Source organism: Prunus persica, chromosome G6, assembly GCF_000346465.2.
Source record: "Prunus persica cultivar Lovell chromosome G6, Prunus_persica_NCBIv2, whole genome shotgun sequence".
Lineage (NCBI taxonomy): Eukaryota > Viridiplantae > Streptophyta > Magnoliopsida > Rosales > Rosaceae > Prunus > Prunus persica.
In genome coordinates, this window is record NC_034014.1 from 10189374 (window position 1) to 10202665 (window position 13292).

Genomic DNA, 13292 nt, shown 5'->3' on the forward strand with positions numbered 1-13292 from the left:
TTTTACTTTTCGAGCATGATATATCTATGTTTATTTTTATATATGTGTTAAATTGTTTAAAATTGGATTGTGTTGCCTTCGGAAATATTGTTGCCTTTGAAGATATTGATGTCTTCGGACATCCCAGTTGCCTTTAGAAATATGGTTGCCTTTGCAGATATTGATGTCTTCAAACATCCAGGTTGCCTTCGGACATATGATTGCCTTTGAAATGTCTTCGAACATACAGTTGTCTTCAGAATGTATTCAGACATGTAGTTGCCTTCAGAATATTTTCGGACATATGGTTGCCTTCGGATGTATATAAATAAGCCATTAAAATTTGATAATGTGGCAAATGACACCTCATTTGGGACTCAAATTTGTGATTTAAATTTTGGTGTCTTGGCATTATTGAATTTGTTAAAAATAAAAAGGTGAAATGAAAAGTGAAAAAATTTAAAGAAAAATGATGAGCGTGGATTATCATCAGAGAACCACCACCAGCGTCTCCTTCCCACTCCGCCCAAATTTCCCCTCCAAAGCCAGATAGAATTAAAATAAATAAAAACAAAGGAAAAAGAAAAGAATTACACTTCGCATGACAATACAATTACACTTTTCAAGTTCTCATTTTCTTTTTCTCTCCTTTTCACCCGTTCTCTGTTGATTTTGAGTTGAACTGGATACATTTGATGCTGATTTGTGATTATGTCATTTGGGTTTTCTCTTCTGAGCTTCATTTGGGATTATTGCGTTTTCACTGCAACAACGTGATTATACTTCCAGTTGCTGAAAATGGAAAGGGTTTTATTTCTATTAAAGTGTTCAGCTTTGAATTTTTTCATCTGGTTACTTATGCTTTACAAAGAGCAGCTGGTGAGCATTTGGAACCTTTATGCTTTCTGTTCTAAACTCAGCAGTATGTTGCATTAGGTTAGAACTCTATATATGGTGATTTTCTTCTAGTGCCTATGTTTACTTTTAAAAACTTTTTTTTATCTGTATGATTCAAATGTTTGCTTGATGTGGGTATTTCTGTATGATTCTAAGTTTTGCGATTTTTATGTTTGATTCGAACTTTTATCTGAATCTTTCTGCAATTGGATTTGATTGTGTTCTGTATCTTCTTGAAATTAATTAAGCTTGGATTTCAATTTTTAGGACAAAAGTCAATCCTATTTAACTCAGAAAATTCAAATGAAGAAACCTCGCAGCAGAATTGCCACATCAAGCAAAATAAAGTTCGAACAACACAAATGTTCGTCTTCTTCCGAAGTTGTAAGTAATCAAAATAAAATTTATTTATTATGATTGTAGTTATTATTGTTGCTTTATTTTCAAGCAATATGGACCGCCAACAAAAAAAAGTTGAACCCTTTATTTAAATGAGAATTGAACATTTTATTATGCCAATTTGTTGTCCGTTTAATCCTTTCTTCAAATTCTTAGTATAGAGATACAGACTGAGACCGAGAAGATGAAGTCGGCCATGGCGACTATTCTGCTAGTATTGTTATCGCTATTCATCCATTCAAATGCCAAGGAAAAAGCTTTTGATGTTCGCCAACACCTTTCTATTGTGTCCAGGTTTCTCTTTCACAAAATCAAAATTTCCCATTAATTTGATTAGGAATTTATTACATTTATTTAATTATTTTCAATTGTGTTCTAAGATCAATTGATATATCATTACTAGATTGTTGGTTAGCCGTATGCTTGGTTATGAGTAAATTGCCGAAAGTGTTTTAAATTGAAGAATTAATATTTTCGAGCAATAGAGGGTAGAATTTATCACGAAAAGATAAATAACTATCTTGTGGCAGATACAGTGTTGTGGAAGACATTGCAGATAGTTCATTTGTACCATCGAAGATTCCAGATGGATGTACTCCTATTCACTTAAATCTCGTGGTAAATTTCTTTTTTCATCTTGTGTGTTTAGTGCTTACACAAGCATTACACAAAGAGGCATTAATAGATTCTACTGTTAGGAATAACTTAGATTTGAAGAGTCAAAGTGCAAATAAGATGAAATGTAAGTTTGCGTCTGTATATGTATAGTTTGCATGAATGTATTATGGTTGTATGTTTAGTTATAAGATGCAATATTTTTAGCATGACTTCAGCCCATTTGAGGCTCCTTATAGAGAATGGCACATTTAAGGCTCCTTATACAACTTATATTATCAGGCAAGGCATGAAAATCGTTCTCCTACCAAGAAACGGATTAAAGAGTTGGACAACTTGGCAGCTCATCTGGAGGTGTTATTGAGAGAAGCCGAAGAACAGAACCTATCTTTGGAAAAACTTCCTGGTTGGTTAAAGGGTTGGAAATCTCCTTGGAAATGAAAACTGAAAGGTGGAGAATTAATTATCCAAGGAGAGGATGAACTCTATGATATTGGGATCAGGACTCGAGCAAGATTTCCAAATTTGTTTAATGATGATTACCATCCAGATGTTTATGCAATAAAAGCAACACAGGTAAGCTTTTTTCTAGGGTTTTCTTTCTTCCCTTTTTGTTATATAAAGGCACTAAAGTATGTTTTCCCTATACAGGATAAATTATTGCCACGATCAGCCTTGTTTTATAGATTGTTGGTAACTATGAATATGGAATAATAGTCATCTATTTGGCTTGGCAATTTTCTATTCCAATGTTTGGAGTAATTCTCATTTTCAGGTTGAGACTTTAAGCTGATCGAAGTTAATTATATCTATCTGGCTGTGGATAGGTCCCTGGGGCATCAGCCAGTGCTGTGGCATTTGGCATGGGATTGTTTAGTGGGAAAGGAAGTCTTGGACCAGGGCGTCATCGAGCTTTTGTTGTACCCAATGAAAGCCGTGCAAGTGATACAATGCTAAGGTTTCATGATTATTGCCAAAACTACAAGGTATTCTGCAGTCCTGATATTTTCCTTGATTTTTGAATACACGCACACACACAAACTGATGATGCACCTTCTTAGTTGGTGGAATTGGGTGGAGCCAGACTGGGTTGTCACAACCCCATTTCTATCAGTTTATCTGCCATTCTGTGCTTTAGTTGTTGGTTGACGAAGACTTATGTATGCAGGCATTTAAGAAAAGTCAGGAGCCCGCTGTTGATAAGCTTAAGGAACCTGTTTATGATGAAATTACTTCTGCGTTAAGAAGGCGCCACAGGCTGAATCTTACAAGGAAGGATAAAACTTCTCTGTGGTTTCTGTGCAAACAGGTGATTGCTTTGTTTCTGTTTTCATACACAAACTCATTTTGTTGCTCCTGTGGATTGAGCTTGTGAATTAATTATCCTTGAAGTGCAATTAATTTTTATGGTCATCTGTTGTTTGTTCTATTTGGCAGGAAGCATCCTTGTTGAATATAGTTGATCAAGCTTGTGCACTTTTTAGCCCTTCTGAGGTATGCAGAATTTTATATTGTCAAGATTAACCAAATTTCTTATATTTTTCCATGATAATCAGGATATTCTGTTTAACATTTTTGGTTTGAATCTGAATATGATATATGAACATGTACGCCATGACTCCAATACTGTGTAGACGACTAAAATGGCTAAAACTAGTTACATGATGAATACTAGCCTCTTTAGCTTGTAGGTAAATCCATTAATGGAGAGGACACAGAAGTGAATTGGTGCTGAAACTGAATTACAAAAAAATAAAAATAAAAATAATATCTTTGAAGAATGCAATAGTTGTCCCCTTAGATTGTGGTTTAGTAATATCAATAAACACAGATTTACGTGATCTCAATGTTTTTTGTTTGTTTATTTACACGAAAAAGTCTCTTGTGTTTAGGTTTCTTTGCTGCAGTGGACAGATGATTTGGAGGCCTTTATATTAAAGGGGTATGGTAAATCAATAAACTATAAAATGGGAGTGCCCTTACTTGAAGATGTTGTGCAGTCCATGGAGCAGGCTATTAAGGCTGAAGAAGATAACCCAATAGTAGGCTGTCATTACTGGATAATACTGTGTCCTGACGACTATTAAACCTCATGGATATGTCAGTGTCTATTTGGACTTCAGTTAAATGTGGAATTCTTTGAATTATGTTGTTTTACAATGTCTTTGTTTTCTCACTGTGTTTCTTTTCATTTGAACTTATAAAAGAGGGGAAAACTGTTGTGCAATTGTACTTTCAACCTACAAAATCTTATTTTGTGTAAGCTATGACTTCTGGTATTCCAATTCTCACTCGCTCTCTCCCGTTCCCCTTTTCTTTGTAGAAAAACATGCTCCTGGCAGTTATGAAAAGGCAAGGCTAAGGTTCGCACATGCAGAAACTGTGGTTCCATTTTCATGCCTGCTTGGACTTTTTCTTGACGGATCTAGTGAGTGCTTTCTTCAGTAAATTCTTAATTTTTCTTGGATGATCTGGGTTTTGTGAGGGTGGGAATCTGAATGCTCATGTATATGGCTTCTTTTATATTATGTTCTCATAGTAGGTGTTATGTTCTCTATATTTCAGAATTTCAAAAAATACAGAGGGAACAGTCCTTGCAACTCCCTCCAAAGCATCCCCAGAAGAGAAATTGGAGGGGCAATACTGTGACACCTTTTGGTGGGAATAACATACTGGTTCTGTACTGTTGTCTAGCCAACACATCAAACAAGCACTTTGTGCAAGTGCTGCACAATGAACATCCGATTCCAATGCCAGTAAGGCCCCATTCTTACTTATTTTTAACTCATATGATTCTTGAACATTTTCAAATTCCAGACTTTGATTTCACTTTTGAACTTAGAAGATTCCCGAGTAACGCAATTTGTATTGGATTACAGATTTCTTTTCATACATTTTTTTAATGGCGAATAATGGCCAGCTATTTCAGTTATAACTTATTAACGGGTTGCTCTATGTTTTTTCCTCGTGTTGAATTCTCCGATAATATTGTTTTTTTGGTGTTTAAGGTTGTGATGGTATTGATTTCTGTCCACTTGATATGTTTAAGGTATTGTTCCTACCCCACTCTCAGATTTAATAGATATGATCTTTCAGCTCGTTATCATTTTACCATTTGTGTTTTTCCAGGAAAGAATAGTTGCTCCTCATTTGAAGCATGACTATAATTCTGTGTGCAATGTAAAACTGGAACAACAAGAGCAGAAGCCTGTAGCCAGTAAGTTATCTCAACTGTTCCGTTGGATGTTCTCACTGGGGAATGGTGATAAAAGGTCCCTTGATGAATTGTAGTCAGTGGCGAAGCCACTCCTAGACCTGGAGTGGCCCTGGTGAGCCCCCCCCCCCCCCCCTCTCACTTCTTTTTTATATTAAATATGATATATAAAATTTGTAATAAACAATTTAGAATTTAAGTTAAAATTTCCTCTAAAACAAATTAGACATAACTCAATTAGAAATATTTAGCTCTAAACATGTAAATATTGAATATTTAGACGTCTTATATACTTGTATTTTCTACTTCGGCCCCCCCATTTTTACAATTCTAGCTCCGCCCCTGATTGTAGTTTACTTTTTTCAAGCAAGGAAGGCATAATCGTTGCACTTCCTTTAGTAGCTTGCATTATTCACAGCAGCTTTTTCTTCTAGCAAACCTCTGTTTTGCATTATTCCCTTCATCTTGTCACAGTTGAAGTATCTGTGGCAGGCGATAGAGTAGTGAATTTTGTAACAATGTCATGTTGTAGTTTCGCTGTTTACAAAACAGCTCTTTAAAGATGTAACAATGGATTTTCGTGCCAATTTGTTGGATTGGAGTCCTAAATGAATATAAACGACATGTCGTTTGCATCATCCTTGTAATCCCATTTTGCATTTCAAGCTAAAAGTTCAAATAGTAAACCACAAAGAGTGGGAAATTAAATGAAAACTGGGTTGGTTATATTCAAGCCACGTTTATATTTGGTCAACACGGTTCTACATTCTGAGACGGCTAATTTGTTGTATGTAAGTTCCACAAAAGCTCATAGCAAAGTCCTCTTTAAGTTATGGCCATGAATGGGCATGGTGAGTTGAATTTTGAAGCCCCCAACCCTTCCCAAAATATGGTTACTTTCGTAGTGATTCTTTTTTATTTTATTTTTTATTTTAGCAATTACGGAGAAGTCTAATATCAATATTAAGACAATCGGGTGTGCCTTTATTAAAGATAACCCATAATGTAATAAACAAATGTATTAATTAGCAAATGGAATCTAATTATTCTGCTTGGTTTGGCATTTTTGTTCTTGTTTAGCATAGTTGGTAGGGCAACTAGTTCAGTTGGATAGGGGTCCTGACTTGGGTCTGGGCCGGATGCATCCTATTCTATCGGGTTGAATTGCTCTTCCAGAATGAACTGCACACTTCGAGTAGCTAAACTGTTAGAAAAGGGGTGGCTGGTGCAATACCAAACAAGCCCCCTCTGATGGTGAAGTTAATGACTGGTTCGAAATGGGGAATGAATATGGAGTTTTTGGGTGAGAGAATTGTTATTACCTTTGTCTCAATGTAGATGAAGTGTATTTATAGAGGGAGATGGGGAGGTCACATCTTCCTAAATCCAGGAAAAAGAGAGATCTCTAGCCATTCCCAATCTTCTTAAATCTAGCAGAATGGGAGATCTTCAGCCCTTCCCAATGGTGTGATTGGAGAGTGATTATGGGCACCAGTCACTATGCTGATTATCAGGAACCAAGTAGTAAGACGACACCTGACTCGGACGTGAAACACATGTAATACTCCTTTTCAGCCACCATACTGGTGTTTGGTGCATGAAGTGACATGGCTTGATAGGGATTTGGTTGTATTAGAGTACTATCGCATCTGCCTTTCTAGTGACATGACACCACAGTGGACCCGGGGTGGTTAGTCTGGTTGGGTCAGTACATGGGCATCCAAACTCCGGGCCACGCGACGTCTCCTGGTAAGCTCGGGTCGGTATCAGGGACGGACCCAGGATTTCAGAATGGCGTAAGCTAAATTTACTTTACGTACAAACCTATTGAAAACTCAATGCTACGAGTAAATTTCATTGATAACAAAAAAATATACCCGAGTGAGGGGACATAATGAGCCTTACCCCTCAAATAACACTTATGCTCTTCACAGCATCAAAATTACTAATTATTGATTCATTATCTATATTATCAACTAATTCTCTTTCAATATGAAGTAGCATACAATTAGCAAGAAACTCATCACCTATCTTATTCTGCAATCGATTTTTAATAAGTCTCATACATGAAAATGCTCATTCTGTTATTGCTGTAGACACAGGAATAGTTGCACCAAATGAATCAATCTGTCAATCAAGTAGTATGTTTTTGCTAATTTTGTTTCAATTAAGCGCTCAAGTAATATAGGGATGGAATCAATATTCTTGAAGGCTTGAATGTTATCCATATCAATCTTATAAAATCCCAATTGCTGATTTAAAGCATGCAACTCAGTTGTAGTGAAATCTAAAAGGTAAAATTTCTCAACAAGAGTGCATATATCATCAATGTTAAATCACTTGAAAGCATCACGAGGATCTAATGCTGAGCTAAGAGAAAGGAGTTCCACAGTCTCATATGGAAATCTAGTATTTAACACCCCCAACTGATAATCTATTACCTCATTGAATACATCAATATGATAATAATGCTTAACTGTGATACATCTCTTTGTTGACAAGAATGGCGAGTGCCTATTGTATGACGAGCACCCATATCAGGCATATTAATATCATGTTCTTCACAAAATGATTGCACACTCTGTATAAAATCATTACAACCATTATTTCTCAACTCATCAAGCTCCATTTTTGTACTTGCAATCAAATTCAAAGCCTTTACAATGTCTTAAAATTTTCTTTGAAGTTCTTGACAAAGAAAATCAGTGAATCTCATAGTTTTGTCCAACAATTTCAACGCAAAAACAATGTCAAAAGATAACATAGATGTTTTAATACCTTATGTTTCGCCACGAAATTGTGAGGTAGGTCCATTATGACTGATATCCTTTAAAAGTGTCTTGGTTGCACCAAATAAATCAATGAAACTCCTAATAGAATTAAAATGTGACCCCCAATGAGTACTTCCAGGTCGTTGCAAACAACGAATTTGATTAGCCCCTTTAGCTATCCCAAGTCTTCCAGCAGCTAGTAATTCTTCAATTTTAACTTGTCGAGTTAATTTTAACTCAGAATGGCGTTTGACAGAAGCACCAACAAAATTCACAATGTTATTCAACATTGAAAAAAAATCTCCAAACGAGTCCTACCTCTTTAGTTGCACCATTTAAAGCTAATTGAAGACGATGAGCAAAGCAGTGTATATAATATGCATATGGACAATCATTGAGAAATAACTCTTGTAAGCCACTCCCTTCACCACTCATATTGCTAGCACCATCATATCCTTGACCACGCATATTGCTCACTAAAATATTATGCTTGCCAAGAACTTTACAAATATCACTTTTAAGAGTTGAGAAGTTGGTGTCATGAACACTCACAATATCAAAAAACCTTTCTTGAATATGCCCATCACAACCAACAAACCTTATGATAATTGCCATTGTTCCTTCTTAGAGTCGTCTATCGCTTCATCAACAAGAATATAAAATTTCTCATCTACCCCAATTTCATCGCATATCATCTTTCTCACTTTGGTAGAATAGATACTTAGGATCTCCTTTTGTATCTTATTTGAAATATATTGGGCATTCAAGGGAGCATTTTGTAACATAACTTTTTCAATGTTTACATTCATTCTTGCAAAAGCCTTCACCAACTCAATGAAATTGCCTCGATTAGAGGAGTCATAAGATTCATCATCACCTTAAAAGTCATTCCTTGATTTGCTAGATACCTAATCGCCTCTATTGTGGTTGTAAGCCTCAAACGGTTTTTTGCAACTTCTTGTGGGGTTTGCACTACTCTGTCAATATGGTGAGTTGGGTTTTTAAAATCCATCCACTTTTGCATAGCAAAATGATGTGGTGAATTTATATTGCCTACATGAATAAGGAAAATACACTCTTTTCCACCAACTCTTCTCCAACTTCTAAATCCCTCTATAGTGAATGCCTTATGTAAGTGATCAATGTCAAAAAAAAAGCATGGAAAGCAAAACACTTTGTCTTTATGAACACTATACTCAAGCCAATTGTATTGCTTATACCAACTACCAACAAATCGACGCTTTTGTTTCCCTTCTAAGTGTGATGGAAATTCCTTTAATTGTGGTTGACATGGTCCTAAGGGAATATATGCTCTTCGAACATTATCACGTTCATTAGGTGGATATGTCTCTATTTGAGAACGTTATCCGGGATCACCAAAATCAAAAAACTAATTGATAAACCTTAATTGTAAATCCCTAATTGATACTTTCATAAACCCTAAATAATCCCCAAAATTTCAAAAGAAAAGAAGATGAAGAATGGAAGATTACCTTAGTTTGCTTTAATTAAGTCCAAGGACATGCATAATTTTTCTTTTTATCGAAGAGCAGGAGTTAGCCGCTAGCGGATGCAATAGAGGGAATTCCTTTGTTTTTGTTTTTGTTTTTTTTTTGGGGGGTAAAGGAGAGAGAGAATGTCTATGCCTAGTGGGAGTCTAATGTTTTTCACATGGTGTGTGGGGTTTAGTTCTTTTTATTTATTTGTTAGTCAGCTTAGTTTTAATGGGATTAGTTAATAATATTTTATTTGGATAGTCAGCCTAGTCCTAATGAGAATAGTTAATAATACTTATTCGGATGACCTAGACTAGAGTATTAATTTAGTTTTTAAAAAAAAAAGTTATCTGGGCTTTAGCCCAGGCTAGCGTGCTAGTGGGTAAGCCCCTGGTCGGTATATGAATGACTTAGCCTTTCTTAATCACATAGTATTTTCTGATAGACTTGACTATATGACCCATTAACAACATTGCTTTTTTATACAAATGATATTAAGACAAGGAGGAATTCGATGACATTGCCTTTTTCTTTTCCATTCTGGGAAGTATTATTAGTGGTTCAAGATCAGTAATCAACGAACATACGACAAGCACACAAAAGTACATGTCTGACGGTCAAGGAAGGGAAAGGCCATCTGGTGATTGGTCAACACATTGAACAAGAGCACGAACCGTTAAACATATTAATTAATACAGATTTTAGCAATTATATAATTACCACTTCGATAACGAAAGAAAAATATTTTTGTTTTTTGGTAATTAAAAATGAAGCCTAGAGGGTCAAAAGAGAAGTTCAGTTGGAGTGCTAATATAGGTTACACGAAAGCTATTATCACAAGGGCTCATTTTAGAATTCAAATTACGGCCACACCTAAATGATGAATGTCCATCATTCATCTTCTCAGAAAATACAAAGAAAAGGACTATTCTCAAATTGGAAATTTTAATGAAGGGGACTTAATAAGTTTTTTATTTTATTTTTTTTAATACAAGCGAAATGAGAGTTTCACACACACACCATTAAAGTACCGTGGAGATTTAAACAAGATATTACTAATTTATAAGTCAAAACATTTTTTTATTGAGCTAAACCCTTTGGCGGGAATTTAAAGAAGATTACAAAATAAAATATATAATAAAGAGTATTATATAAAAGTAATTTCCTCACAATTTATATATATCCATAAATTCTCTCCGCAATTTTCAGTCTACGGATATGGACGTGTGGACCTATGGTAATGATCCCACTTGCATGCCACCTATTTGTTTTGGGGAAGATCATTTTTCGCAGGACTTGACAAATTCCTAGGCCCTTAACGTACTCTATTAAGCATTGTGCATAGATATATAGCAATATATAGCTTTTATTAAGGGATTTATCAAATTAGTTTATTGAGGGATGTTTTTATAGGATCTATTCTGCATTGTATTTTACTAATTCAAATTGTTTATATTTTAGATAATTATTCAAAGATCATCTCTATAAAAAAATTACTTGAATCCGATATCATTTTATAGTACTTTCTTGAAGCACCTGTATTCATCGATTTTGTGTGATACAATTGGATGTCGAAACGGTTTCTGATTTGTCTAATCTTTTGCAAGGATGATATATGAATGTAGACTTAAAAAATAGATAATTTGGATCGTTGGAAAAAAATTTGTAAGGTACCCTAAAATGTATCCCTTAATAGAAAATAACTATATATATATATATAATTTGACTTTGGTTCCTGTTTTCTTTTCACGGTTTTCATCCATGCTTTTCTACATGCAAGCTTTTCCATTCATTTTCTAGGGTTCAAATTTCAGTTTGGTCCCTACAGCTTATTCGTGCCTTGGTTTTTGGTAGTTGTACATCTAATTTTAGCGATTTTGCCATTATAATTGACTGTCTATCCACATTCATATTTCCGTTAATTGCTTGACAGAATTGGCACATGCTTGTCACATGTTGTGGTTAATTATATTAATCCTTTTTATATCATAAAAATATAAATAAATAAAAATAGGTAGACCAACTTTAGATACCAACTTGTTTACCATCTCTCTAATAGAGGTGGAAACCACTAATACAATGAGTCCCACACTCTATTAGAGAGTTGGTATCTAAAGTTGGTATCTCTAGTATTTTACAAACCGAAAACCAAAGAAAAGAAAGAGAAAAAAAAAAAATCATTGCCCCTTCCCTCCTCAGCTCTCTCCCATAACCCTACCACAAATTTTCATGTCAATTTTGCCAAGCACTTGAAGGAGATGTGGGATTCGTCCTTAAATTGCAATGGACAATGGTAAAATGGCCAAAATTTATAGTACAAGGACCAAAAATCAAAACTCGTACAAACTCAAATTTGGCCTCTTTGAAAGTCAATATTACAGAAAAGAAATTTAATCACATAAGATTAATTATGAATAAAAAGCAAAAGAATCCCATGCCAAATCTGACGTATATTAGTTTAATATAAGCAAAATCCTAGTAAATAATTTATTTTCATTTTCCAGGTGAGTGATTAAGGAGGATAAATCCTCCAAGCAATCAAATTATATTTTTCCCAAGCGCCCTTCTCTTTGACTGCATTGCACAGAGTCTGAAAAAACCAATACATCCCAGAGACCGCTTGGTAGGATATATAGAAAAAAGAATAAGAAATAAATAAATTGGGTTGCTTAGGGGGTTTAAATTAGGTTACTTTCGTGGTAGTCGTATGGAAACTATATGGCTAGGATATTTGGGTGGTAATATTACCCCTCCCCCTTGCTATAAATACATACATATCAAAGGGCAGAAATGAAATGTGTAACTAAAATCCTTTTAGCTTGTTGCATAGATTTACTAAGCAGAAACTAGCTAGCATCCAAAATGTCTTCTAAACAAGATGTCACTTCGGCCCTATGGCCTAGCACGAATGATCATCGTGGTTCGTCGTCTCAGCCACCTCCTCAAAATGATAATGGTGGACGTTCGTCGGTTCAGCCAAATGTTCAGGATGTTTTTGAAAGAGAGAAGAAGAAAACTGGGAAAAAGAAAGGGAACTAGTGATAAGGGTTATGCAGTAGGTCTTAATATATATAAATAAGCTCCTTTGCAGATTTATGTTTACAAACTTCAAAGATCTTTGTACAAAATAGATACAAGCTTGTTTTGAGGGGCACACATTTGTTTAATTTCAGCTTGCATTGTTGTATAACAAAAATACATGCATTATTTGATTTTTTTCCACAAGTTGGGATTGCAATATATAACTCATTATATTTACGAACTACTAATCCATGTTTTTTTTTTGGTTTGATTGTGTTTAATTGTACCATATTTTGTGCCTCAGTTATTCCACGTGGAAATATGTAAAGGGCTGGGAGGGCAAACCCTTTGTCTATATAATAGGCCCCCCTTATCCTTTTAAAGGGATCTCTTGTCCCTTAGCTTTTGAGACTCTCCCAAGGAAACTCATAGTGAAAAATAACCAAACAAATTCCATGGACATAACTCACATTGGGTGAACCATGTCAAACGCCGTGTTCTTACAAGAAGGGTTATCTACTGTAGACGTCCCTGAACTATGACACCAGCTGCAATTGGGTCCGTAAACTAATTTTTGAGGCAATTACATCCTTTAATTAGACAATCATTTGCAATTAGGTCCTGCCGTCCAACTCTGTCAAATTATCCTTCAAAATAAGGGGTAAAAGTGTCCTTTCAAGTTTGAAGACTCTCCTTCGAGTCTGAACACACGCCTTCGAGAGTCTGAACACCCTAAACCCTTCTCTTCATAACTCAACTCGACCCCTAAATGAAGAACTGAAGAACTGAAAAGGGGTTGCGAGGGAAGGAAAAATGTTGGAGAATTCAACAGATTCAAATTGCAGCCATCGTTACTGCAAGTGTGGGTCGAAAATCAAACACATGACTCATGACAGAATC

The 13292-nt window shown here is 35.3% G+C and overlaps 1 pseudogene; it reads left to right on the top strand.

Moving 5' to 3' along the window:
- On the top strand, nt 254-5742 carry LOC18775308 (annotated as a pseudogene).